The sequence below is a fragment of the Papaver somniferum genome, chromosome 2 (genome assembly GCF_003573695.1).
Source record: "Papaver somniferum cultivar HN1 chromosome 2, ASM357369v1, whole genome shotgun sequence".
Lineage (NCBI taxonomy): Eukaryota > Viridiplantae > Streptophyta > Magnoliopsida > Ranunculales > Papaveraceae > Papaver > Papaver somniferum.
The window spans coordinates 74,925,691-74,931,689 of NC_039359.1; the positions used below are offsets into that span (position 1 = coordinate 74,925,691).

The 5,999-nt window shown below is 37.0% G+C and overlaps 1 pseudogene; it reads left to right on the forward strand.

Moving 5' to 3' along the window:
* Nucleotides 1-5,656: 5,656 nt before the first annotated feature.
* LOC113354600 lies at nucleotides 5,657-5,756 on the forward strand (annotated as a pseudogene).
* Nucleotides 5,757-5,999: the final 243 nt, after the last annotated feature.

Consider the following 5,999-nt stretch of genomic DNA (forward strand, 5'->3'; position numbering starts at 1 on the left):
TCTAAGTACTTGGACAAGTGTATTTCACATGGCCATGGATTGAGTGTTTTGTCTTTCTATACTCTAGGAGAGTTGGGTGAGGATACTTTGTGTTTTTTCAAGCGTCTGAAGAATTGTTTAGTTAGTAACGACGCTAGTAGTGGTTTTGGTAACTTTATTTTTCTTAGATTAGGCGTTGATATTCAAAAAGGTGTTGAAGCCCAGCTTGTTGCTAGGTTACCAACCAAAAGCTTTGTATAATAATAAACCCTAATACAGTTTTTTTCAAAAAGAAAATAAACAAACCCTAAACTAAAATTGTCTAAGATAAAATTGTCTTCTTTTCTGTTCTTTTTGCTTTAATCTTTAGCTCCAAGTCTTTATGAAATCACCAAACTCTTTGGCTCAATTTTCTTTATGATCCAGAACCTGTAGACACAAGATAAATACCAAAAACACAAAAAAGGACAAATTAATAATAAAAAGAAATAAATAATAAAATAAATAAAAATAAAATAAATCTAAAACCCTAAAAACAAGTCCGCGTCGGCGGCGCCAAAAATTCATGTGATTCGTAGATAGTGGTAAAAGTGGTTCGATTCTCAGACTTGTGAAGGATATTAATTAGACTTAAATTCTAATATTAAAATAGAAAACTCACTAAAAATTATAGCAAACTCAATCAAAGATGATATCAATACTAAAAGAAACACTGAGTCTAAGATTCCACTATTTTCCAAGTTCAAAGTGATTAAACCAGTACTTATATTTATGCAATTTCCTCGTTTAATTTGATTCTAAAATATTGCAACAAGTAGATTTTCAAAAGTAGTAATTGTAAATACCAAGTATGAAGCATCAAAAGTCTTAAAACTAAGCATACTCCATCAAAATAGGTCACAATCACTCAAATAAAAATCATATTCAATAATAGTTCAAGGTAAATAATCATATAATTATTGCAAATAAAAAGATAAAATTGAATATACCACTTTTTGTTGGAAAAATAGCTTCCTCTATCGCCTCAGCAATGGGGTTTAGCTCCTCATATTAATCATGATCTCAAAAATATGTGTTTGTTGCTTAAAAGATGATTAAAAGAGTGAAAAATAATAACACAGACTGTTTGCAACAGTGTATTGGTGTTGCAAAACAGCTGTTACAGAAAACTGTTGTAAGTACTGTTATTTTGTCGCTGATTTTAAGACCCTAGAATACGACTGTCTTGCACAGCTTAATGTTCTTCAGTTGTTAAACAACGACACTGTTCTGCGACTGTTTCCCGTGCGTCAATGTTCTTCGCGTTCTTCCTCTTCAGCAGCAGCAGAAGCAGAAACAGAGTTTGGTAAAGCTCTGATTTCTTCTTCTCTGGCTCTCCTTAGGTTCCCAAACTCTCTACACCTCTTCTATATGACCCAAGACATCTATTTATATCAAAAATACCGATTAAATCTCTCCCAAATCTTCCAAAATCTCTTTCCTTATCTTCACGGAAAAGTTGCGGCAATTTCTTGTTTTAGAATTTCTACGCGTTTATGAGCTTTCCTTTTTATTCTAAGCTCTTCCTTAGATAGATACAAATCTTTAGGAAGGTTTACATCACTTTAATCTCTCTAAATTTCCCTAAAACAGGTCACTCACGTGACTTTCCATATTTTCTGTTGTGATAAAAATCCGTCTATTGAGCCCAGTCTAATTGATTTAAAGACCCATATCAGATTCCTAGACCCATAAGGAGTCTATCCTATGAAAATCATAGGTTTAATCGACCTCAAACTCCTCCAAATCAGGAACCCTAAAATCTGTTCTTCACTGCACCTATTTTCCCGCCAAAACCTGGTTTTTGAAATGTTGAAGATGGTTGCCCATTATCTAGGGTAGGGGTGCGATTAGCAGCTGTCTGGAAATTGGATGCCCCTTAGTAATTAGGTTACCCCTTATCCAATGTGAGAGTCCAATAGCAAATGTCCTCCGGGTGCTTTCCGACAACTTTTCGAGCCAATTTTTTCCAAAAATGTTTATTATCCAAAAATACCTACAAATAAATAAAACACCATAATAAGTACAAAAATGAGCCCTAATAATATATAGAATCGAGACAAATCGGACACAAAAATGTGTCTATCAACGATCTTGCTTACCCCAGTGTTGAGGCATTCGACCAGTAACAATATAATTCACTATATTTGCATACCAAGGTGATTGGGAAACAGAGAACAATTGTTCATCAGGAAAACTGTCCCTTATAGGAGGGAATTATTAGGGGAACTAACAACTAGCCTAGACAAGTGGTCTGCTACTACATTCTCTGCACCCCTTTTGTCTCTAATATCAGGACAAAATTCTTGTAACAAAAGGATCCATCTAATCAATCTAGGTTTGGTATCCTTCTTAGACAAAAGGTATTTTAAAGAAGCATGATAAGTATAGATTACGATCTTAGAACCTAATAAATATGATCTAAACTTATCCAAGGAAAACACGATGGCTAGCAATTCCTTCTCGGTAGTTGTATAGTTCGTTTGGGCATCATTCAGAGTTTTTCTAGCATAGTAAATCACATGGAGTAATTTGTTTTCTCGCTGACCTAGCACAACTCCTATAGCATAATCTGAAGCATCACACATAATTTCAAAGGGTAGGTTCCAGTTAGGTGCCTGGACTATCGGGGCAGTAGTGAGTAAAGTTTTAAGCTTCTCAAAATCCTCTAAACAAGCATTATCAAAGACAAACTTAACATCTTTAGCAAGCAAATTGCAAAGAGGTCTAGAAATCAAGCTAAAATCCTTAATGAATCGACGGTAAAAACCTGCATGCCCTAGGAATGACCTAATATCTTTTACGGTTATTGGGACCTGTAAAGTCTTAATAAGGTCAACTTTGGCTTTGTCTACCTCTATACCCTTTGAAGAGACGATGTGCGCTAATACAATTCCTGATTTAACCATGAAATGGCATTTTTCCCAACTAAGCACTAAATTTTTTTCCTTACACCTAGTCAACACTAATGTCAAATGATGCAAGCACTCGTCGAAATATGAACCAAACACTGAAAAATCATCCATAAAGACCTCTAAGAACCGTTCTACCATATCAGAAAATATGCTCATCATACAACACTGAAAAGTTGCAGGGGCCTTACAAATCCCGAAAGGCATGCGTCTATACGCAAAGGTACCAAAGGGACAGGTAAAAGTGGTTTTCTCTTGGTCTTCTGGGGCAATAATGATCTGATTATAACCGGAGTAACCATCTAAGAAGCAATAGTGACTATGTCCAGCTAATCGCTCTAGCATTTGGTCGATACAAGGAAGGGGAAAGTGATCCTTCCTTGTGACCTTGTTCAATTTCCTATAGTCAATACACACACGCCATCCCGTGGTCACTCGGGTTGGGATTAATTCATTATTATCATTCTGGACTACAGTGATACCTGATTTCTTGGGGACAACCTGAACAGGGCTAACCCACTTACTGTCTGAAATTGGGTAAATAATACCCGCATCTAACAACTTAAGCACCTCTTTTCGAACTACCTCTTTCATGTTAGGGTTCAGTCGACGTTGCATCTCCCTAGAAGGTTTGGAGTCTTCCTCTAAATGAATCTGATGCATACACACAGTAGGACTTATACCCTTAATGTCTGCTATAGTCCACCCTAAATCTTCCTTATTGTCTTGAAGTACATTTACTAGCCTACTTTCCTGATCTATCCAAATCGGAAGCTACAATCACAGGTAAAGTCTGAGATGGGCCTAAAAACACATACTTTAGAGTATCGGGTAGTGGTTTAAAGTCCAACTTTGGGGGCTCTTCTAAAGAAGGATTAGGGTAGTCTCAAAAACTGGTAATGGTTCGAACCTAGCTTTCCATCTATCAGTGTCTAACACGGGGGTAGAATCTAGTAGAGCATTCACCTGTACAATAGTGTTATCGTTGTCAAAATCTAAACCAAAATGGGATAGACAACTTTCTAATGGGTCTTCAGACAAAATGTTTGGTAATTACTCCTGAACTAAGGCTTCTATCATGTTCACCTTTTCAAGACATGTGTCATCTAGCTCATGAGGTTGCTTACTGACATTAAAAATGTTCATCTCCATAGTCATATTACCAAAAGATAAACTCATCACACCATTTTGACAGTTATAGATCGCATTAGACGTAGCTAAAAATGGGGGACCTAAAATCACAGGTATCTGGTTCTCTGGGTCAAGGACAGGTTGGGTATTTAGGACCACGAAATCCACTAGATAAATAAACTTGTCGACCTCAATAAGAACATCCTCGATAACACCTCGAGGGATTTTAACAAACCTATCAGCTAACTGCAGTGTCATCTGAGTAGGTTTCATTTTACCAAGTCCTAGCTGTAAGTATACATGGAATGGCAGTAAGTTCACACTGGCTCCTAAGTCAAGTAAAGCTTTTTCTACCCGGAAGTTACCTATTGTGCAAGCAATGGTAGGAAAACCTAGGTCTTTGTACTTTGGAGTTGTGGTGTTCTGAATGATTGAACTTACGTGACTAGCTAAAAAGGCTTTCTTATGGACGCTAAGTTTTCGCTTTCGCGTACACATATCCTTAAGGAACTTGGCATAAGCAGGAATTTGCCTAATTGCATCTAATAAGGGAAGGTTTATGGTAACTTGCTTAAAAACCTCCACTATGTCATTAAAGTCCGATTCCTTCTTTGTTGGTACTAATAGCTGAGGAAATGAGGCTCTAGGCATAAAATCAGACCTTTCAGGAACCGAATTCACATCATCAGAAACTTTATCAGTCTCTTCAGCTACTGGTCCTGAGAGGTGAGATCCTGAGGGGTGAACTACAGTATGTTCACTATCGGGCATGGTTACTTTATTGTCTACAACTCTACCACTTCTAAGGGTTCTAACAACATTCAATTGATTCGATGGTTTTGCACCTAATTCATGAACTCCTCTAGGGTTGGATTACGTTTGACTAGGAAACTTACCTTTTTCTCTCAAAGAATCACTTATCAGACCAACCTGGGTTTTTAACTCGGAAATAGCCTGACTATTTTCTTGTCCTATCCTGTTACTAGCTTGCAGAATCTGTTCTACGGATAACTGAAATTTTGCAGTTTGATGTGTTAACAAGGCGAGAGATTCCTCTAAACTTAGGATTTTTTTATCTGACTGATTCTGAAACTGAGCTAGTCCTGAGGGATTCTTAGTATAGCCAAAACCTGGGGGAACATTAGAATTACTAAACTGACCTTGACTTTGGCTCTTAGAACACAAAAGGTTCGGATGGTTTCTCCAACCAGGATTATACGTTTCTGAATATGGGTCAATATTTTGACGGTTATCAAATCTAGTGTTATTATAAAGAAAATTGGCATGCTCTTCAATATTCTGGCCTTCCCAAAAAGGCTCCACTCTACCACTAGTCTGGCCCACTTCTAAGGCTTCTAATCTTTTTGCTATAGCCTCCTTCTACCCTATTAATGTTTCCTCTACTTAAAAGAATTGTTTTCTAGGGTGCCCTACTATTTCTCCATTGCTGGGTTTTTTCGGCGATTTCATTAAAAAATTTCATCGCCGCATCAACAATTTGGTTTTCAAATGCACCAGTACATAGAGACTCAACCATGGTCGTTGTGGAATAATCTAAACCCTCATAAAGGATCTGAACTAGCCTAACCTTTTCAAAACCATGATGAGGACACTGGGATAATAAATCATTGAACCTTTCCAAATACCTATATAAAGATTCTCCCTCTTATTGTGAAAATGTGCATATTTGCGTCCTAATATACGATGTTTTGTGCATAGGGAAAAACTTATTGAAAAAGGCAGATGTAAGTTGTTCATATGTCTCAATTGACTCGGAGTCCAAACTATACAGCCACGACTTGGCCTTATCTTTTAGGGAAAATGAGAATAACCTAAGTTTCAAGGCATCACCATCTAAGCCTCTAATTCTTAGAGTACTACAAATTTCCTCAAAATCCCTAACATGGTAATAAGGGTTTTCATTTTCTTTCCCAAAAA